The following is a 24201-nucleotide window of genomic DNA, read 5'->3' as shown; positions in this document are numbered from 1 at the left end:
AAATATCAATATTTCCTTAAAGTTTAATGGGAGAAATTCTAGAAATTTGGGAGTTGAACATTTAAAATTATAATTATAAAAAAAACAATTTTGAGAGAAATTCTGTAAAAAACCATCTCTAGCTGGGCTTCCATTACAGTTTTCCACAAATAAAAGCAATATTTCTACATTTTTGACAAAGTACTTGTAGGTGTTTCCATTGAAGAGTGTTTGGCTTCTGATGCATGATTCTAGTAAAGTCCTGTCCTGCATTTCTGTGGGTAACAGAAACCCATCTCTGAACTATTTTAGAAGCAAATATAACAATTTAAACCAAACCAACAAATGCAATGATATTTATCCCATAATATAAAACTATATTCTGACATTAGTCTTTATTGTTTTGTATCCCAGACCCCTGTTAGAAAAGAAACACCTGAATTCAACGTGTCCACATACTTTTGTCCACATTGTGTAAAGATTATAGTTTGGAGCGAGAAAAAGTAATAAAAAATACCCAAATAAATAAAGCAAATAAGTAATTAATAACTTTGAAACTGAACTTCAAACTAATGATGAAAAATCTGCTTTAGATCCATTAGTTTCTGTCAAATACAACATTCTTTTGTCCATATCAGGGTTATTATCGTTAACGAAAACTAACGAAATGACGAAAACTAGAATTGAAAAAAACATTTTCGTTAACTGAAATAAATAAATACTAGAATTAAAAGAAAAAAATGATAACTAACTGAAACTGTATTGTGTGCTTAGAAAACTAACTAAAACATCTAAAAATTATGGATAAAATTCCCTTCGTTTTCGTCTTTGTTAATGTCGGGTTGATACGAAATTGATTTATTTCGCTCTAGCAATTTTAGCTAGCAGCACCATACGACACTTCACAGTCCGTCACTTGTGTTCACTTGTGGTTTCCAGTCGTCTTCTGGTCCCCACTCTACCTGGAAACATGGAGACTAAAGCAGCAGAGTCCTGTCTGGGATTTATCTGAATATGATGGCGAGGAAGATAAAAGATAGGACAAAACTAAAATTAATACTAAAACTAAACTAAAACTAAGCATTTAGGAAAAAAAAATAAAACTAATAAAAAGTAGCAAACCTGCTCTAAAAAGTAGTTAAAACTGAATTGGAGAAAAAAAAAAGTCAAAACTAAATAAAACTAAACTATAATGAAAAATCCAAAAGTGTTATAACCTTGGTCCATATACTGTGTGACTTAACTCTGCTGAGGCCTGTCTGTCTGTCTGTATGGTATTTGTCATCTGCTTGTGTTATTTCACTTGTGTTCATTTCCGTTCGACTTGTTTATATTCCAGGAATTTCTGAAAGTTACTCCACCTGTTCCCCTGACCTGCGGACGTGTCCAGACAGTTTTTGTGATGCAGTTGAAAGCAAAGACGCCTCCATATGTCCCCAAGACTGTACAAGTAGGAAACACCGGCAGTGGTTCTACAGTAAACACATGAGTTCTGTGGATTTTATGCTGCTTTAAACACTTGTATTCACTGTTCCTGTGCTGGTTCTGTTCTGTCTACAGAGGTGCCGGTGGTCGGGGGTCATGAACGAGGACTGAGGAACGGGATTCAGGCCGTTACGGGACCTGCTACTGTCTCACCGAGAAATGCTTCTGTGAGAAAGAAGACACTGAGGGTGAGTCGGAAATCACGAAAAACACTCGACAATATAACGAACACAATCTGAATGTGTTTATCAAGAGATACAGAGTGGGTTTCCTGCAGACGGACTGTGAACCTGTTTACTGATTTCTGGAGTTATCAGATTATACAAGTGACCATGGAAACGACATAATCAAATCAAATTTTATTTATATAGCACCAAATCATAACAAAAGTTATCTCATGACACTTTACATATTGCGTTGGTCGAAACCAGACTCTAAGCCAGTTTACAGAAACCCAACACGGGGGCCCACTGATCTGCCTTAGCGGAGGTCTGCGCTGTCTTTTCTAGAAACGCACTCGTAGAGCGCAGACCTTCGCCAAGGCAGATCAGTGGGCCCCCCCCCCCCCCCACCCCTGATCACCACCAACATTTAATCATTTGTTCCTTGTGCCAGTATCAACATTTCCTGAAATTTTCATCCAAATTCGTCCATAACTTTTTGAGTTATCTTGCACACAAACAGACAACAAACCAACGCCGACAAAAACAGAACCTCCTTGGCAGAGGTAAAAAGAATCTGTTCTTAATTACTTGCCTGGGGAAATAAAGGTTAAATAAATTATGTGTAAAAAAAGAAGAAAATCGTAGAAAACAGAAGTGATGTAGTCAAATATAAAGGAGGACAATAACAGGAAGTTTGATTTTACCATCACTGTGCACGAAAAAAATCCGAAAGAAATCCAAGAATGGACTGAAACGTCTAAACCAGGTTTTTTTTAATTATCTTGATATTTCTTGATACAGTCTACTCTCGTTAAACCGCCCGCCATTATACCGCCATTTTCGCTCACCGCCGACCAAAACCATTGCACAAAAATCCCCAATGCATTATTACATTAGCTACCACCATTTCCGCCTATCGCCATCCGCCAGCCCAGTTCCATGCACAAACAACACTTATACCATTGATTTCCCGACCGTTATACCGCCAGCGTGATTGCCATCGAGTACACATAAATTTTAACAATGCACTGAAACAAACGCGCCAGACACTGATCGCGACAAGCTACGAGTAGGTCTACGGAACGGCCACCGTTCATTTATCGCAGAACACTCAGTAGGTCAGGATGTCGGGAAGAGGACGTGGGATTAAGCCAAAGCCTCAAGATGATGGGGCGCATTTCCCGACACGGTATAATAATGCTTAAAATGTTTCCCCACTTTAAATGATCCCTTACAACATAACAGAATCAAGATTTATTTAGAAACGCAATTAGAACGTGTTAACGGAGGCAGCATAGACATCATATAGTAAAGACATGCACATTATGGACGCAACCCATTGTAACGCCATTTTCGCTATAACCGCCAATTTGGCCATGAACGGAAGTTGGTGGTATAACGAGAGTAGACTGTACCTGATTACTCCCAGTTATCAAATTTTATGGTCATGTGAACAGGCTCAGTGTTAAAGTATTGACTTCTTCATGGCCTGAGTGAGTTTGGATCCAATATCCAGTGTTTCTACAATTTATCTGTGTTTTTTTCTAGTTTCCACAGCAGCATTTTGTACAGAAAAATAAACCAAGATGTGTTTGTCTTTCAGTTCCCATTATACTTCAAACACAATGTCCCAGGTTTGACAGTGTGTTGTAGAATTTGGCACAAACTTCATTTACTCTCATTCACACAAGGGTGGCCAAAGGTCAAAGGTCACTGGGACCTCATGTCTGTCCCTTCTCATTAATACAGTAGTTGTGTCCTGTTCAATGGTTTTTAAAAAAGTCAGAATAATTTTGTTTATTTTTATTTATTTAGCTGAAAGGAACATGTATTATAGAACAATATATTCTACCCTTTTGTGTAGAATTTAGTCAAGTTCATATTAGGAGCTGCACACTATTCAGCCAAGTATGGTTTTACACTAGTAGAATTAACCTTTCAAATGACACTATGAATTAGACCAATCAACAAAAATAACCTGTGATCCTCTTCTGTGATTAGTATTGTTGGTTGTTCAATGGTTCTTCATGGTTTACTGATTTTTTAAAATAGTGCTCTTTTTTTCACATCACTTTTAGAACATTAGTCCAACATAAGTGCTGATCCAGACCCCTGTCCACATCCACATGACCCCTTTGAATATCAGCCCTTACATTAGTACCATTACTTCATCATTCCTTACATTAGTACCATTACTTCATCATTCCTTACTTAGTACCGCTACTTCATTGTTCCTTACATTAGTACCGCTATTTCATCGTTCCTTACATTAGTACCATCACTTCATCGTTCCTTACATTAGTACCATTACTTCATCATTCCTTACAATTAGTACCATTACTTCATCTTTCCTTACATTAGTACCATTACTTCATCATTCCTTACATAGTACCATTACTTCATCTTTCCTTACATTAGTACCATTACTTCATCGTTCCCTTACATTAGTACCGCTACTTCATCGTTCCTTACATTAGTACCCGTTCCTTACATTAGTACCGCTACTTCATCGTTCCTTACATTAGTACCATCACTTCATCTTTCCTTACATTAGTACCATTACTTCATCATTACTTACATTAGTACCATTACTTCATCTTTCCTTACATTAGTACCATTACTTCATCATTCCTTACATTAGTACCCGCTACTTCATCGTTCCTTACATAGTACCGCTACTTCATCGTTCCTTACATTAGTACCATCACTTCATCGTTCCTGTACATTAGTAACCATTACTTCATCATTCCTTACATTAGTACCATTACTTCATCTTTCCTTACATTAGTACCATTACTTCATCGTTCCTTACATTAGTACCATTACTTCATCGTTCCTTATATTAGTACCATTACTTCATCGTTCCTTACATTAGTTACCACTACTTCATCGTTCCTTACATTAGTACCATTACTTCATCATTCCTTACATTAGTACCACTACTTCATCGTTCCTTACATTAGTACCATCACTTCATCGTTCCTTACATTAGTACCATTACTTCCTCATTCCTTACATTAGTACCATTACTTCATCTTTCCTTACATTAGTACCATCACTTCATCGTTCCTTACATAGTACCATTACTTCATCGTCCTTATATTAGTACATTACTTCATCGTTCCTTACATTAGTACCGCTACTTCATCGTTCCTTACATTAGTACCGCTACTTCATTGTTCCTTACATTAGTACCGCTATTTCATCGTTCCTTACATTAGTACCATCACTTCATCGTTCCTTACATTAGTACCATTACTTCATCTTTCCTTACATTAGTACCATTACTTCATCTTTCCTTACATTAGTACCATTACTTCATCGTTCCTTACATTAGTACCATTACTTCATCGTTCCTTATATTAGTACCATTACTTCATCGTTCCTTACATTAGTACCACTACTTTATCGTTCCTTACATTAGTACCATTACTTCATCATTCCTTACATTAGTACCACTACTTCATCGTTCCTTACATTAGTACCATCACTTCATCGTTCCTTACATTAGTACCATTACTTCATCATTCCTTACATTAGTACCATTACTTCATCTTTCCTTACATTAGTACCATCACTTCATCGTTCCTTACATTAGTACCATTACTTCATCGTTCCTTACATTAGTACCTTACTTCATCGTTCCTTATATTAGTACCATTACTTCATCTTTCCTTACATTAGTACCGCTACTTCATCGTTCCTTACATTAGTACCGCTACTTCATCGTTCCTTACATTAGTACCATCACTTCATCGTCCTTACATTAGTACCATTACTTCATCATTCCTTACATTAGTACCATTACTTCATCTTTCCTTACATTAGTACCATTACTTCATCGTTCCTTACATTAGTACCATTACTTCATCTATCCTTATATTAGTACCATTACTTCATCGTTCCTTACATTTAGTACCACTACTTCATCGTTCCTTACATTAGTACCATTACTTCATCATTCCTTACATTAGTACCACTACTTCACTCGTTCCTTACATTAGTACCATTACTTCATCGTTCCTTAAATTAGTACCGCTACTTCATCGTTCCTTACATTAGTACACTACTTCATTGTTTCTTACATTAGTACCATCACTTCATCGTTCCTTACATTAGTACCATTACTTCATCATTCCTTACATTAGTACATTACTTCATCTTTCCTTACATTAGTACCATTACTTCAATCGTTCCTTACATAGTACCATTACTTCATCGTTCCTTATATTAGTACCATTACTTCATCGTTCCTTACATTAGTACCACTACTTCATCGTTCCTTACATTAGTACCATTACTTCATCATTCCTTACATTAGTACCATTACTTCATCTTCCTTATATTAGTACCATTACTTCATCGTTCCTTACATTAGTACCATTACTTCATCGTTCCTTATATTAGTACCATTACTTCATCGTTCCTTACATTAGTACCATCACTTCATCGTTCCTTACATTAGTACCATTACTTCATCATTCCTTACATTAGTACCATTACTTCATCTTTCCTTTTATTAGTACCATTACTTCATCGTTCCTTACATTAGTACCATTACTTCATCGTTCCTTACATTAGTTCCATTACTTCATCATTCCTTACATTAGTACCACTACTTCATCGTTCCTTACATTAGTACCATTACTTCATCGTTCCTTACATTAGTACCATTACTTCATCGTTCCTTACATTAGTACCATTACTTCATCGTTCCTTACATTAGTACCACTACTTCATCGTTCCTTACATTAGTACCATTACTTCATCGTTCCTTACATTAGTACCATTACTTCATTGTTCCTTACATTAGTACCATTACTTCATCGTTCCTTACATTAGTACCACTACTTCATCGTTCCTTACATTAGTACCATTACTTCATCGTTCCTTACATTAGTACCATTACTTCATCGTTCCTTACATTAGTACCACTACTTCATCGTTCCTTACATTAGTACCATTACTTCATCTTTCCTTACATTAGTACCACTACTTCATCGTTCCTTACATTAGTACCACTACTTCATCGTCCTTACATTAGTACCATTACTTCATCGTTCCTTACATTAGTACCACTACTTCATCGTTCCTTACATTAGTACCACTACTTCATCGTTCCTTACATTAGTACCATTACTTCATCTTTCCTTTTATTAGTACCATTACTTCATCTTTCCTTTTATTAGTACCATTACTTCATCGTTCCTTACATTAGTACCATTACTTCATCGTTCCTTACATTAGTACCATTACTTCATCATTCCTTACATTACATTAGTACCATTACTTCATGGTACCGAACAAAGCAGGTCCACTCACTGTTCATGCACAGGTGGACCTTACAGACCCTGGAGACCACATTAGACCTGAGATTAGTGACTCCCTGTCCTCACTGGAACTGTTGCTGCCACTGTTTTGTAATGTGTGCGGAAAAGACCAAATATAGTCACTTGCCCCGATAAAGAGTTAAGTGTTTCTTGGGGCTGTGGAAGTATCATTTTGAAGTTTTCCTTTGATTTAACACACACTTAAAGCCATTGCCCTGGAGTTTTTTGTTTTTTTTTCATTTACAAACTATCATTATCAGCCAGACGTTTCCAGCAGTATCAGCTGACTGATCTTTATTAGGTCTGTAAACCAGAATAACTGACTTTGACAGAAAATAATGGATCTAAAGTAGATTTTCATGATTAGTTTGATGTTCAGTTCCAAAGTTATTAATTAATTACTTATTTGCTTTATTTATTTGGGTATTTGTTACTTTTTCGTGCTCCAGACTGTCATTTTTACACTATATGGACAAAAGTATGTGGACATGTTGATTCAGGTGTTTCTTTTCTAACAGGGGTCTGGGATACAAAACAATAGTGACTAATGTCAGAATATAGTTTTATATCGGGATAAATATTGCATTGGTTAGTTTGGTTTAAATTGTTATCTTTACTTCCAAAATGCTTCAGAGATGGTTTCTTAATTTCGCTCAACATTGATTTTATTTTTTCTGTTTTTTTTCTGTCCATGACTATGATTTTAAATGTTCTACCTCTAAATTTCTAAAATATTTTTCATGCGCTGACTGTAAATAATAATTTCCATCCACATCTAACCATCTACTTTCTTCACATCTCACTGAGGAAGAAAAACCTCCCTTTAAACTTTAACCCATAAAGACCCAAACAGCCACCGCCGACCTAAACCATTTACTGAAATAAAATGTTTAATAACGTCTGATCCATTAATCCTATCAATACATGTAATTAATTGGTGTAAAATACAGTTTGTCATCTTTTCATAGTTATCAGATATGACCCATTTGGATGTTCAGAGGCTCCGTAGTTACCATGGAACACTGTCATCTTCTACAACATTGATTCCCCAGTAAACCCATGGAGTTGGATCAATGACAGTGGATGGACACACTGGGTTTATGTTCAGTTAATGATAGATTTTGCTGAAAAAGTCACTTTTTCTTCAGTTTTCTCTGTTCTTGATATAATAATCATCAATTTTAATCTGAGCTTTTATAAACATTGAAATGATCAGTAAAATAAATATAGGAAAATACCTGATTTTCACTGAAAAAAACACAAAATACAGAGGATAATGTCATAATAAATGGCAATAAATCACTTAAGAAAAGTTAAATATAGAGAAATAAATGCCACCAAAGTAGCACTGGGTCTTTATGGGTTAAGGAAATATTGATGTTTATAAACTATAGGGACAAAAGTATTGGGACCATCATGGCTGCAGCAGTAAGATGTTCTGTTTATGCTGATTTGACATATTAACATGTGTAAAATGTATGAATTCGTGTTGTGTTTCCTTCAGAGGTGATATGTGATGACATGTGTAAGACGATCATCGCCACCCCGCTCTGCTCCTGTCCTTCATCGTCTCCATCCTCCTGTCCTCGTACTTCATCCACCGCTACCACAAGAACTCTCCCAAACCCCCGATCGCCTCCGCCGAGATGACCTTCCGCCGTCCGGCTCAGGCGTATCCCATCAGCTTCCCCGCCAACAACGTCCGCCGAGGCTCGCAGGAGTCCATCGAGACCGACACTTTAAGATACCCGTAAGTGTCGTCATTTTTCAGTTCACATTTACTAAATCAGCTGTGAAGTTGGACCTGACATTCTGCTGCCTCAACAGGAGGATCCTAAGTGGGAGTTTCCTCGTAAAATCTGGTTCTTGGCAAGACTTTAGGAGAGGGAGAGTTTGGGAAAGTTGTCAAGGCGACGGCGTTCAGGCTGAAAGGAAAAGCTGGATACACCACAGTGGCTGTAAAAATGCTTAAAGGTGAGACGAGCCAGACAGAAACCAGCAGATCTGGAGCGCAGCAGTGATATATGAGGAGAGAACGTCTGAAAGGATGAGTGGTTTCATCATTTTAGTCTGGTCTCTTCCTGTTGAACAGAAAACGCCTCACACAGCGAGCTGCGGGATCTGCTGTCGGAGTTCACGTTGCTGAAGCAGGTCAACCATCCACACGTCATAAAGATGTACGGAGCGTGCAGCCAGGACGGTAAGCCCTCAGCCCTCGCCGCCCTCTGCATGTGGGCAGCACATGGCTTCTAACCGCTGCTTTTCTCTCAATAGGGCCTTTGTATTTGATCGTGGAATACGCCAAGTACGGGTCTCTCCGTACCTTCCTGCGCGAGAGCCGGAAAGGTTGGCCCGAGCTACATGGGCAGGGATGCCAACCCGCAACTCCAGCTACCTGGAGAACCCAGACGACAGGGCGCTGACCATGGGCGACTTGATCTCCTTCGCTTGGCAGATTTCCAGAGGCATGCAGTACCTGGCAGAAATGAAGGTAAACGTCTCTCCAGTCTGTTTTACATGGAGAGACAGGTGACAAATGACGGGAAAACCCAACATGAAGTGTCGTCATAAGGTGTTGGTTCACTGTGTGGCCCTGGATCAGCTTCAACACAGGGATGAATGAAACATATTCCTTCCTTAACCATATTTGTCACACATCTAGATACAGTTAGATATTACTGAAACAAGGTTTTTTTTAGTAAATAGATTAAATAGATTCTGGGACAAAGCTGGAACATCAGGAAATATAGTTGGTGAGAATGTGTAGATGAATAATTCAGTTTATTACAGAATCATTCTTTGTACTTAGGTCATTTTTAGATTAGATTAGATTAGATTAGATTAGATTAGATTAGATTAGATTAGATTAGATTAGATTAGATTAGATTAGATTAGATTGAACTTTACTGATCTTTTGGGCAGAGTCCTCAGGAAATTGAGGTTCCAACAGCAGCACAACAAAAATATAAACACAAGAAATAACACAAGAAAACAGCAAAACAACTATACATAACAGTCATGAAGAATTGCAATTACACATTACAAAGTACTAGTAGAAACAAGTGGCAAAGTAGTAATAATAATAATAATCATAATAATAAGTAGCTTATTATGTTATGATATAACATTATGCATAATATGTGTACATAATTTAGTTATCACAAAATGAAAGTACTAGTAGAAACAAGTGGCAAAGTAGTAAATAATTATTTACTGTTTAATACCAATTATTGAGTATTTTTGCCCAATGATACAATCTACAGAAACAATAATCATGATATATATATACAGATACTAGTGCACTCCACTCCAGACCTCCACTAAGGCCAACAGTCCACACTAAAGCCCCGTTCACATGAAAGTAGATTAACCTGTAGACCTACAATCTGAATATTATCATAAGTGTTTTTGCATGTTTTATACAGAATCGTGCAGTGTCACTGTATCCAAATATCATAACATACATTAAATTGCAGCATTTTGACATTGTGTAATCACACAGGACAACACTGCAATTTGATTAAGTAGGCAGATCTAATATGAGGACAGATAATACGCTTTTAAACAGATTAAGGAGCTGCAACTGGGCCAAAAATACAGGCTCAGAATACAAATAACCCAGTGCTTATACCAGGAATTGAAACAAGAACTCACTCTATGCACTTTATTGACAGATTCTATAAAATAATAAAGTTTGGCTATCAGAGCTGAGAAACAGATAAAAATGGGATGGTATTTGTTACAGATGCAACTAAAAATTTCCATCATAAATCAAACAGATCTCAGTCCCTAAATTAAATCATCATTTCGATATTTCATTAAAGGGCTCATATTTATCTAAACCCACTTTTATTTGTCTGTGGTTCATTTATTGGTGTATTTGGACCCTAATAGTTCATACAGTTTGAATTTGAACCCTCCAGGTGCTGCAAAACTATCTTTATATTCATTTTGGCAAAAATCAAGTAGATTTCTACACCTGTTTTAATTCCAGTAATTTGTTGCTTCTATAACTAGTTACAACATTGCACATTGAGGTCCAGACTTCTGATGAACATTTCTGCAGTTCGACATAATTGTTTGTCAGCAAGCAGCAGCGGTTGTAGTCCAGACTGAAAATATGTCCAAACTTGGAAGCCCATTACCTAAAATGTTCATTTGTTGGTTTGACAGGACAGAGCAGCACAGCCAACAACCTGGAGGGGGCGGGGGGTCTGAAGTGACTCATGTGCATTTAAAGGGCCAGCGCTCCAAACCACCTTTCTGGTGTCATTATTCAGAAATAGGGTTGAAGATGGACCTGTGGAGTTGAATTAATGAAGAATTCAGACCCAAGCAGAGCATTTACAGTTTTATGGAGACCACAGGGAAATGTTGGAAAATGAAGAATTCCATTTTAAAAAAAACAAAATGTCACTCCTTTAAAGAACGCATTAGTTATGAGCACTGAAGTGAACATTTGGTCCGACAGCTTGTTCACAGGGATCTCGCAGCGAGAAACGTCCTCGTAGCCGAAGGAAGAAAGATGAAGATCTCAGACTTTGGCCTCTCCAGAGACGTGTACGAAGAAGATTCATACGTAAAGAGAAGCAAGGTAAAGAAAACACAGAGCAGTAAAGGGTGTTGTATTTCTTAGAATCTTTTAGAGAAAACTAACTGGTTTCTTATTGTTTTCCAGGGTCGTATTCCTGTTAAATGGATGGCAATCGAGTCGTTATTCGATCACATTTACACGACACAAAGCGACGTGTGAGTACAGTTAACATTCAGAGTCTGTTCAGTGTTTGTCGAAGATAATGAAGACGGATGTGAACCAAGGTTATCATCGTTAACGAAAACTGACGAAATGATGAAAATTAGAATTGAAAAAAATGTTTTAATTAACTGAAATAAATAAAAACTAGAATTAAAATAAAAAACGATAACTAACTGAAACTGTATTGTGTACTTACAGAACCAACTAAAACGGATAAAAATTGTGGATAAAATTCCCTTCGTTTTCATTTTTGTCAATATCGGATTGATATGAAATCGATTTATTTCGCTCAAACAATTTTAGCTGGTGACACCATACGACACTTCACGGTCCATCAGTTGTCGTTTAGTCATCTTCTTGTCCCCATTTTACCTGGAAAACGGAGACTAAAGTTTGGAGAAAGCAGCAGAGTCCTGTACAGGATTTATGTGAATACAACGACGAAGAAGAGAAAAGATATGACAAAACTGAAACTAAACTAAAACTAAGCATTTCTAAAAAAACAAAAACTAATAAAAACCAGCAAACCTGCTCTAAAAAGGAACTAAAACTAACTTAATTAGAGAAAAAAAGTAAAACTAAATAAAACTAAACAACAATGAAAAATCCAAAACTATTATAACTTTGATGTGAACTGACAGACCAGATGGGACAGATGTTCACAAACCTTCCACTTGAAAGAATTACATTGATATTGAAATTGAAAAAGCAGGAGGTTGGAGAATATATGGAGTCCTGTCATTGATTATGTTGAAAATTTAAAGAAGAAGGTGGTGAATGATATGTGCAGTCCACGTAGTTTCCATCCTTGGTTTAGTTAAAATAACTTACAGTATATAAATAATTTGGAAATTTTGTTTTCATTGTCTACAAATAACTCCGATGTGTGGGTTACCTAATTTAAATAGAAGAGTGTTGTTGTTGTTTGCTTGATTTTGTTTGTGGTTGTTATGACTGTCATTAACCCTGTTTACATGACCATAAAAATCAGGTAACGAGGAGTAATCAGATAATTGTAATAATCAGATCTGACGTGTTTACATGCACTTAAGTCAAGGCAAGTTTATTTGTATAGCACTATTCACACACAGGGTAACTCAAAGTGCTTTACAAAGGCATAAAAAAATTACAGAAGGAAAAGAAAAGCAAGATGTCAAAATTACATTAAAATCAAAAGAGAGAAAAAAAGACATCAAAATCATCAGAGATCTAACATAATTTTAAAATGCAGTCAGATAATAATTATATTAAAATCATACATTAAGATTAAAATAGAGTAAAGCAAGACATTAAAATCAAAAAAGTGCATTTAAAAGACAAGAGTGAAAAGCGTTTACTCATAAGCACATGAAAAGAGGAAGGTTTTTAACCTGGTTTTAAAAATGTTCACATTTGTTCACACTTAAGAAATACGATAATAAAAACCCTTGTTTCGATGTTTCAGTCTATTATTGGATTTCTTTTGAAGTTTGTACATATGTAGAATCAAACTTCCTGTTATTGTCCTCCACTCACTTTTTTTTTTTTTTTTTACACGAGTGCAGATGTTTACGAATGAAATAGATCAGATTAACAGGTAGACATCGGAGTATTAGGGAGATATCCAGGTGTGTAATCTGATTTCTTGTAATCAGATTACTGCTATCTGATGAAGCATCATATTATACTGTTTACATGATCACTTGAATAATCTGATAACTCCAGAAATCAGATAGTGATTGGAGTTTTAGTGTGCATGTAACCGTCTGATCTGTTATATTTTACTTTTTAAAAATCCAAATAAAATACTGTGGGGAAAAATAAGATACTGATGTGAGTTTTGTTTCGCAGGTGGTCGTTTTGGTGTGCTGCTCTGGGAAATAGTGACGTTAGGTGGAAATCCGTACCCGGGCATCGCCCCTGAACGCCTCTTTAACCTCCTCAAACTGGATACAGGATGGAGAGACCAGAGAACTGCTCAGAGGAAATGTGAGCCTTTACAGTACGGAGGGTTAGAACGGCCCTGCATCACCTTTAGACAGCCTGTCATGGAAAAGAACCCTCTGGGGGAAGGAAATGCTGCTTCATTCAGCCTCTGTAAAAACTTTTTCCTCTGCAGGTATAACCTCATGCTTCGATGCTGGAAACAAGAACCAGACAGAGGCCGACGTTCTCAGACATCAGCAAAGAACTGGAAAAGATGATGGTGAAAAGTCGGGTATGGTGAAGCTTTGCAGTACATTATAATAACTTATTCATATTCTTCACAAGAAAGACGTGAGGGGAAGCCATTAATCACACTGTTTCCATGCATTACTGGCAGAGATGGAAGCAGGATTCAGACCATTTACTGAAGCATAAGTACTGATACACACACTGTGAAAATACTACACTACAATACAAGCCCTGCATCTGAAACCAGACTTAACTAAAACTACGTAAATATCGTCACGTAATGTCGATAAGTAGAAAAGTCAAAGCAGTGACATGGCCCTGTGAGTGTTTTATGGTTTTAGGTTCATTTTACTGCTTATATGTTGAAGGTTGAGCTCATTAAACTAATTTACATCCTATTATGTAACTGAAAAGTCCAAAATGAGCAATGTTTGACTTTATTAGAAACATCTATTCAACTGAAACGTCAAAGTGATGAATACGTACGTTAAAAAATCTGGATCACTAACATCTGTGTCATATTGAGTCATATTTATTTAGTCATATTTGGTCATAGGAGCTGTATTTATATTCAGACAACAAAAATATTACATTTGGTCGACTAAAATTTTAGGATATTTAGATTTAATTGACTAAAATATTATAATATTCATATTCAGCCAACCAAAACATTGTGTTTATGGAACTAAATCTTGGAATATACATATTTAGTCAACTTAAATCATTGGATATTTGTATTTATTCAACTAAATATTGCATGTAGTTCGTTCAAATCTTTTATATTTAGTGGGTAAAGTTTTAGGATATTTATATTTGAGCAACAAAAATCTCTGGATATTTATGCTTACTCATCTAAAATGTAAAAATATTTATTTTTAGTACACTAAAATCATACAGTGTTGACTAAAATCTTAGGACACTTATGTTTAATTGACTAATATATGAGTATATTCATATTCAATCAACCAAAATCTTGCGTTTTTGCTAATAAAATCTTAAAATAATCATATTTAGTCACAAAAATGTTGCAATATTTATACTTACTCATTTAAAATTTTAAGATATTTATTTTTGGTACACTAAAATCATACACAGCTGACTAAAATCTTAGGACGCTTATGTTTAATTGACTAATATATCAGAATATTCATATTCAGTCAACCCAAATCTTGCGTTTTTGCTAATAAAATCTTAAAATGATCATATTTAGTTACTAAAATTGTACAATATTTCTACTTAGTCAACTAAAATCTGAGGATATTTATATTTAGTCTCCTAAAATTATCCATCATTAAATAAAATTTGAGGATGTTTATGTTTGGTTAGCTAAATATTGTGTTAGGGCAATTAAAAATGTTTGCATATTATATTAGTCATAAATGTTAGGATATTTGCAGTATATTTAGACACCTAAAATTTCATGATATCTCCATTAAGTTAACTAAATTTTAGATTTATTTGCCTAAAAGTTTTAAATATTGGCTAAAATCTTACATTTTCACAACTACAAATATTGGTCTTGTGTCTTTTATCAGTCCATGTGTTTCATCCTTTTCTTGTGCCTTATCTGTTCTATGTGTCATTTCTGTGGTACAGTTTATTAGACATGTAATATTCTGTGTTATTTAACCCATAAAGACCCAATACTACGTTTGTGGTAGTTCCCAAATACATTTCACCTTTTTTAAGTGATTTATCACCATTTTTTATAATATTGTCCTCTGTATTTAGCATTTTTTTCTGTGAAAATCACATATTTTCCTATATTTAATTTACTAATCATGTAGATGTTCATTAAAGCTCTGATTAAAGTTGAGTATTATTATATCAGAAACAGAGAACACTGAAGAAAAAGTGATTTTCTTGGCAAATATGTCCTTAACTGAACATAAAACAAGTGTCTCCATCCACTGTCATTGATCCAACTTTATGGACTTTACTGGTGAATCAGTGTTGTAGAAGATGACGATGTTTCCACGGTAACTATGGCGTCTCTGAACGTCCAAATGGGTCATATCTGATGACCATGAAAAGAGACAAACTGCATTTTACAACAATTATTGACATGTATTGATAGGATCAGTGGACAAACAGTTATTAAACATTTTGTATCAGTAGATGCTTTTGGTCGCTGGTGGATGTTTGGGTCTTTATGGGTTAATTCATAGGCAGGTTCATTTGTCTGCGTCTACTCTCCATATGGGAAAAGTGATGAGCACTTACAACTGAATCCCTTATAAATCACTTCTCAGTCACATTTTCGTCTTGTTTTTATACATACGTAGAGTTTCATCCCAGTTTTTTGGTCATATATTCATTTTTATTTAGGTATAATCTAATTTTCATCAGTGAAATACTTTGTGAAACCATTCAGACGCCTTTACGTTTGCAGTGACTGATCCCTGATCCCTGTTTCTGCTGGTCGACGTGTGCTGTTGGCGCTGATTAGACTCTCATAAACACAGACACATGCTTCGCCGGCGTCACCGTATGATCTGTCACTCTTCCAGAGCACTTTACATACCATAATTAGTGTTTGAGGAGATCCTAAACTGTGGCCTTGGGCGGTGTAATCACAGACCGTACGCTCTGACTCCTGCTGTTGAGCTGAAGACAAGCTAAATATAGAACCTTTAAGTACAAGGGAATGCATCTGTCCCAGAATGCAGCAGGGCAGCTCTTCACTTATCTCCAAAACATGCAGCCGACCGCTCATTTGGCGCATTTAATGAAATGGTTTTGCAACAGAATCCTTTCACTCAAGCATTGTTTAAGTCAAACATACGGCCCGTGGGCCAAAACTGGCCCTCCAAAGGGTCCAAAGGGGCCCACAGGAAGAATTTATGAACTGCAAAAATGACACTGAAGAGATTAAATGTCAATGTCAGGGGTCACATACAGTCCAGTAAAAAAATAATAATAATAAATAACAAAAATAATAACAACCTATAAATAATCTCAACTCCAAACTTTTCTCTATATTTTAAAGTGAAAAAAAAAAAAATTACTGTATGAAAATGTTTACGTCTACTAACTATCCTTTAAAGACATATGAATGACATGAACTACCTGACATTTCTAAAGAAAAATAAGTGTAATTTTAACAATATTATGCCTCAGTTTATCATTTACACGTGTACACTACAACTTATAAACCACAGCAGATCGACAAATACACAAAACATTTAAAAACAGGCAGAATATTGATAAAATTACACTTATTAGAAACAAACTATTCAACTGACAAGTCAAAGTGATGAATACCTAAGTTAAAAAATCTGGATCAGTAACATCTGTGTCTTATTTAGTCATATTTATTTGGTCATATTTGGTCATATGAGCTGTGTTTATATTTAGACAATGAAATTTTACATTTGGCTGATTAATATTTTAAGATATTTAGGTTTAATGGACTAAAATATTATAATATTCATATTCAGTCTACTAAAACATTGTGTTTATGCTACTAAATCTTGATGTGCATTGTGGGAAAGGGAGCTTTGTGCAGCCGCCTGACACTGGCAGCTGCAGCTCAAACATATGATATTATATGGATGAAACAAACACAATATGGAAACAGCTGAAACACGGAAACGGCTGGAGGAATATGCATAGAGGGAGGGGAGCTCCTGCTGTTTCTGATCGTGTCTGTTCCAGCTGCTGCTGTCAGGGGGCTGCACGAGCCTTTGTTTCCCACAATGCACGTCGTGACAAAATTCCGAAGATGTCCAAGTTCCCTCCTGGCTCTGTTTGTAAACACATGGTTTGTTTCTGGTGGATGGAACTAAGAAACTGTTCACTGTAATGCAAGAGATTCAGGTGAGGAATGACGGACAGACTGACACCAGGGCTGTCAGACTCATTTTGGTTCAGTTCCATATTTAGACCAATTTGATCGTAAGTGGGCCAGACCGGTAAAATAATGACTTAATAACCCATAAATAATGACAAACCCAAGGTTTTTTTATTTTGTTTAAGTACAAAAAAACCCCAGTTAAATTATGAAAATATTTACATTTTACAAAAATGATGTGAATAACCTGAAAAAACAGGAATATCATTTGAAAAATTAGTGCAATTTTAACAAAATTATGCCTTGACTTATTATTTATACATGTACATTTACACACAGTGTCACATAAACATTTGGTAGCAGGCAGAATAATGTTAAAATTTTGGAGTTTAGAACTAAAATTTGAACAATTTCTACAATATTCTATCTGTTATTATTTACAGATCTCCAGATCACAGTGGATCCATAAATGCACAAAACATTTAGTAACAGGCAGAATATTGTTCAAATTGCACATTTCAGGTTGTTCATCTTTGTTTTTATTTATGTATTTATTTGCATTTTACTGTGAAAAAATAGTTTTGTAAATGTAAATATTTTCACAGTGTAATCTTATTTTTTTCACTTAAATTTTTTCCATATAATTTTTCACAAAGAAAATGTGTAGTTGTCATTATTTATGGGTTATTGTGTTGTTATTTTGACTGGAGATCGCATTGGTCTGTATGTGGAACCTGAACCAAAAGGATTTGGACAACTTTGACTGTTCAGGTTCCTTTTTGCACTTTCATCCTGCGGGCCAGAATGGAACCTTTGGCGGGCCGGTTTTGGCCCCCGGCCGCATGTTTGACACCTGTGACTTACAGATTCGTGATGCTGAGGATTTGACTGAGGTTTGACAGATGTGATGAAAAATTGGTCATGAAAGTCTCCCGCACCTTTAACGCTGCAGTTGTGGCCATCCCAGTGCATGTGTGCGACCTTTAGCAGCGTTCAGCTCTGCTCGTTAATCAGCCTAATCACCCTTGATCTGCTCTTGTCAGGATTACCTGGACCTGGCGGCGTCCACACCGGCCGACGCCCTCCTGTACGACGACGCGCTCTCTGAAGAGGACACACCTCTAGTGGACTGTAATAACGCCCCTCTCCCTCGAACCCTCCCCTCCACATGGATTGAAAACAAGCTCTATGGTAGAATTTCCCATGCATTTACTAGATTTTAGAAAGCAGGACACACAAGCTCTCTTTTTTGGCAAGTTGTGATTGGCTTTCTGTAGTCCAGTGTGTGTGACTGTGATCTAGGCATGCCTTTTGCTGATTAATGCTGACATATCTCCCATTTCATCGTAAATGAGAGGCTCAGTGAAAAAAAAGATCTTGTGTCTTGACTTTTTGTTTTATTCGGACCTGCTTCTAATGTACATGAACGCCGACCAAAAATACCACGTTTGTAAATATAAAGTTTACCCTCCATTCTAATTTATACCGTCTGGCACCTCACATATTCATATTCATCTGCATTTTATTTGTACATAGTTCATCCTTCATTCCACCACGTCTGCATCGTCATTATTCCATTATTTGTTTGCACTTGAAGCGACAGTGTGTAACATTTGAAACAGGTCCACGCTGAACCAATCACTCATTGTGGTTTCAATTCAGATTGTCTTAAATTTCTAATGTGTATTATCTATTAATCTATAATGAATCCATAATGCTGAACAGAGGAACAGAAAGGCTTTCCAAACACAACTCGTAGCGACAACAACCAAAACTTAACGTTGTATTAAAGCTAAACCACCTTCAATCACAAAAACCCTGAACATCACAAGCAATATCTGTCATTTCAAAATAAGAGCATGTTAATTAACATTAGCTAACACAGCAGTAAGGGTTACTTAACACTTAATTAACTGACGCATCCCATAATAATGTGTTAACTAGGGTTTTAGTTTACGCTGTTAAGTATTTATATGCTTTAAAATGTGTTATCAATGTTACTTAATATGGTAATAAGCATTAACTAACACTTAATTTACAGTTAATTAATGTGGCATGTAATCATCTACTTGTTCTCCTTATGACTTAATTTAATTTGTTTACTAAATGTTAGTTAACTGTTAATTAATACATTAATAAGCATTAAGTAACTTTGGTCATTTGTTGACCTTTATTAAGGTAAAATGTTAAGGTCAATAACTCACTTTTTTCATCCTTAGATACATTATTAATTCATCAGAATCAGAATTAGCATAGCCTTTACTGTCATTTGACAGCAATTAACATTATTAATTAACTTAAATAATCATTAGTTGATGCTTACTACTTTATTTTTAAATGGTAATTAATGTAAATAACGTTCACAGTTTTTCTCACAGAAATTATTCATCCTTCACGTAATTTTTCACATTAACATAAACACTAAAAATAAATTGCACAGTTAGTTAAGTATTAATTAAAGCAAATATTATACAAATTAGCACCATAGTTAACATGTACAATACACTGCAAGTATACAGTTACTAGAATAATTAGTTAATGTTAACTGTTAATAAAATAGTTGTAAAATGTTCCAACATATTTACTTTAGATTGTTTTCAGAATAACACAAACACCATTAGTAATTGACACCTTAGTTAACTGTCAATTAACTGTTAAGTAATTGATGTTATTAATTAGTTAAAACAAGCTTCATTAGTTAATTGTTAATTAACTGTTACTTAACATTCATACTGCATTAATTAATTAATATATATATATATATATATATATATATATATATATATATATATATATATATATATATGTGTATGTATATATATATATATATATATATATATATATATATATATATATATATATATATATATATAATGTATAAATTATTACCTTTAGTTACATCTCAGATTAACAGGAACATATAATGTTAATTTACTGTTAGTTAATGATTATTCCTGCTTTAATTAATGCTAATTAGCCTGCTCTTATTGTAGCCTCTTCCACTCCACACATGCTACATAAAGTCGTTATTTTTGAGTCGAATGTGGACTCTCTGCGTCGCTACAGAGTTTGTTTGGAAGCCTTCCTGTCTGCACGCTGTTTACCTTTCACTGAGTGCAGAAAAATGATATGTTCTCGTTTTTAGGCATGTCATACCCGAACTGGCCTGAGAAGAGCCCGGTACCGCTCAACAGACATGATGCCACTAATCCAGTCTTTACAAGATATGCCAATGATAGTGTTTATGCAAACTGGATGGCTTTGCCTTCACCCCCAAAGCTGTGGACAAGCTTGATAGCTAAAGACAAGCCAACAATGTAGAAAAATCCGATGTCGAATTGGTAGATGTGTATATTTCTATAAGACTGTACATATACGATCTGATGCTAAAGTTGGTTCCCTTTTCTTTCTGTTGCACGGGTATTCAACGTTTAAAACTGGGATCTTTTTGCTGCAGAAAGGCTGGATCAACATAGACCATGCTTCATTCAGTATGTTAAATATTACCTCACGGTCATGTTGGCCAAGTTGTATCACTGCATGACTCTTGTACCAGATTGTATGTCAGTGTCAATGTCTTTCAAGTGCCTGTGCCGCTTCTACAATAGCCTCCAATTATTAATGTGCGACTGTGAAGATCTTGTTCCAGCCCAGGAATTAAAGGGGACGTCTTTACCATCACCTGCTGGGATTGAATGGACGCAAGGAAAATGTCCTGAAAATGTAAAGTTTCTACTTTAGAGGATTGTGTTGCTCACAATGTCCGAGACCCGTTTTTGTGTTCCCCACCACCAGATGTTTCAGAACTGTTCTTGCCAAAGAGAAATAACAGACATGTTCAGTGGACGACTTTCTTGCTTTGTTTGCTATATTTTGTTCTTTTTTAGTTATGTTTTGGTTTTTTTTTACATTGAAATATCAACTAGTGAGTGCTACTCCATTGTACAGACATGGGACTTAATGTAGATTGTGACCATGTACTGTGTCAGACTACAGTTCACTTTTTGATTCACTGTACTGCGATCTTTGTGTAAAAAGTATGATTATGTAAACTAATGTGTGCTATCATTGTTCTGTTATTATTTGATTATGTTCCAGTTAATAAATAAACGTGAAAATATCCATCCATGTCATGATCCTTACCACTGAACTTCACTGTAAACATCTGTGTGTTCAAAGTACAAAATGTTTTATTTTTATGATAAATGTATATTTCAGGTTTTTTTTTCCAAATCATAAGTTTTACTTTTACTCATATACTGGACTTAAGTATCAATTATTTCCTTTTTCTGCAGCTTTATCCTCTTACTCAAACATAAATTGTACTTTTTACTGAACTAACATTTGTCTGACAGCTTTAGTAACTCTTCACATAGTTTTAATTTTTTTTTCCTTTTCAGTAAAAACCACATATATCCTTAAATGTAATGTTTGTGATAAACCTCTTTAAGTTCAATAAATCCTGTATTCACTGGAAAATGTCACAAAGCCTGTGGAATAGAAAAAGCAAACATCCGACAAACAAAAGCATCGACTGATCTAAACTGTTTAATACCTGTTGATCCACTAATCCTATCAATACATGGAAATAGTTGGTGTAAAATACAGTTCTTCATCTTTTCACGGTCATCAGATATGACCCATTTGGACATTCAGAGGCTCTGTAGTTACCATGGAAACACTGTCATCTTTTACAGCATTGATTCACCAGTAAAACCCATAGAGTTGGATCAATGACAGTGGTTTTATGTATGATGGTGGCTTTTCATGTACAATTAATAATATATTTTGCTAAAAAAAAAAAAAAACTCACTTTTTCTTCACTTCTTTATATAATCTTTGAATTTACCCTGAGCTATTTTGAACATCTACATGATCAGTAAATTCAGTGATGGAAAATACATGATTTTTGCTGAAAAATGCAAAATGCAGAGAAGAATATTATAGTAAACATACTGCTACTACACCTTTAGAGTATAATAATAGTATAAGGTGGAAACACTGGAATTTTTCCTTTTCATTATCAGGATTTGGACCCTCTGTCTTTTTTCCTCAGTGACTCTTTTGTAAATTTAACACTAAAAGCCCAGTTAAATATAGTGTGAATACTGACTGATGTGTCTCTGTGGATTCAAACCTGTCTCTGTCGTCGCAGTCGTTTTCACATAATGTTTGCCACTGCACCACCTCCACATTACTGCCACCTTTAATGAGAAATAACAAGGGAAATGAATAAATTAATGATTAAAAATAGAGCCTATGGGATCATTTCCTGCTTTCCATCACAGAGAAGACAACAGCTCCAGAGTTAAACATGAAACAGGTGATCAGTCGACTCAGGCTGTTCACTGTAATTTAATTCACAGCTGTCAGACAGTGAATCACAGCAGATAAGACCTTTATTACACCGATTATAATGGAGAACACAGAAATAGGAACAAGATACTGAATGGAAATGACTGTCAAATCCAATAAACATTGAAACCTGTTAAACGATCAGGGATCAGGGATTAGAGACTTATTCATGGATCCAACCTATGAAACTGATCAAACCCACACCTGTTTTAGAGCATCATTATTTTGTTATTTCTTATAGTAAACACATGGTCACAACTTTAACCCTTGTGTGGTGTTCACATTTTTGTTATTCAGCCAGTGTTCGTGGATGTGGTGGACCCGCAGCATTTGTGGGTTTTTAATTCAACACAATAAATCATCACAAACAATTTTATGTTAAAATACTCAACAGGTGTTTACATCATTCCAATTACAAGCAACATAAAAAGCATATATGGTTAATATTTGACTTTTGCCTTTGCTAGATCACACTTATGAATTAAACAGCTACTCGTTTTCGTTTTTAGTTTATACATATATATATATATATATATATATATATATATATATATAGTATATAGTATAATCAGTGTAGGAGCTATTTGTCGGTTTAGTTTTTTGTTTAAAGTTAATTTACCTTTTTTGTTTACTAACTTAGTATTTTTTTGCTAATTGTTTATTTTTTGTTTGTTTAATATTTAGAGTATATTTTTTTTATTTTTAGGGTTATTGTTTTCATTCTTTAATATTTAGCACCTTTTTGTTTTGTGTTTTCTTATTGGTTTACACCGTGGGCACCTGGGTATAAATAGGGAGCACAAAGTCAGACCAGCATGCACCTGGGTGGGCTTATGGTTTTATACCAGACAGTCAGACAGGATGAACGGGAGAGACAGCACAAAAGGCCTTAGTTGTTGTTTGCCTGCAAAATCTTGACGATAAACCACTTCAACCACATCATGATATGGACATTGTTTTTTGACTGCGTAAACCACAAACCCATGGTGCATGTAGTGGTTATTTGAGTTATGTTAAAATATTAAGTTCAGTCACCTTTAAGTTGATTTAATTTTGATGACAAATAGCCGCTACAATCAGGATTTGAGGGGAAGAAATTCATTTAAAAAATTAATTACTCATCATTTGTTTTTTAGTACAAAAAAAAAAAAAAAAATTAAAACACCAAACGAGGGTTATCTAGCT

General features: G+C 35.3%; 1 pseudogene; it reads left to right on the top strand.

The window, feature by feature from the left end:
- LOC115434562 (proto-oncogene tyrosine-protein kinase receptor Ret-like) overlaps positions 1-21789 on the top strand; it is a 53324-nt pseudogene extending 31535 nt beyond the window's left edge.
- The last annotated feature ends 2412 nt before the right edge of the window (positions 21790-24201 follow it).

This window comes from Sphaeramia orbicularis, chromosome 15 (genome assembly GCF_902148855.1).
Source record: "Sphaeramia orbicularis chromosome 15, fSphaOr1.1, whole genome shotgun sequence".
NCBI classification, from domain to species: Eukaryota; Metazoa; Chordata; class Actinopteri; order Kurtiformes; family Apogonidae; genus Sphaeramia; species Sphaeramia orbicularis.
This window is presented reverse-complemented; position numbering and strand designations above follow the sequence as displayed.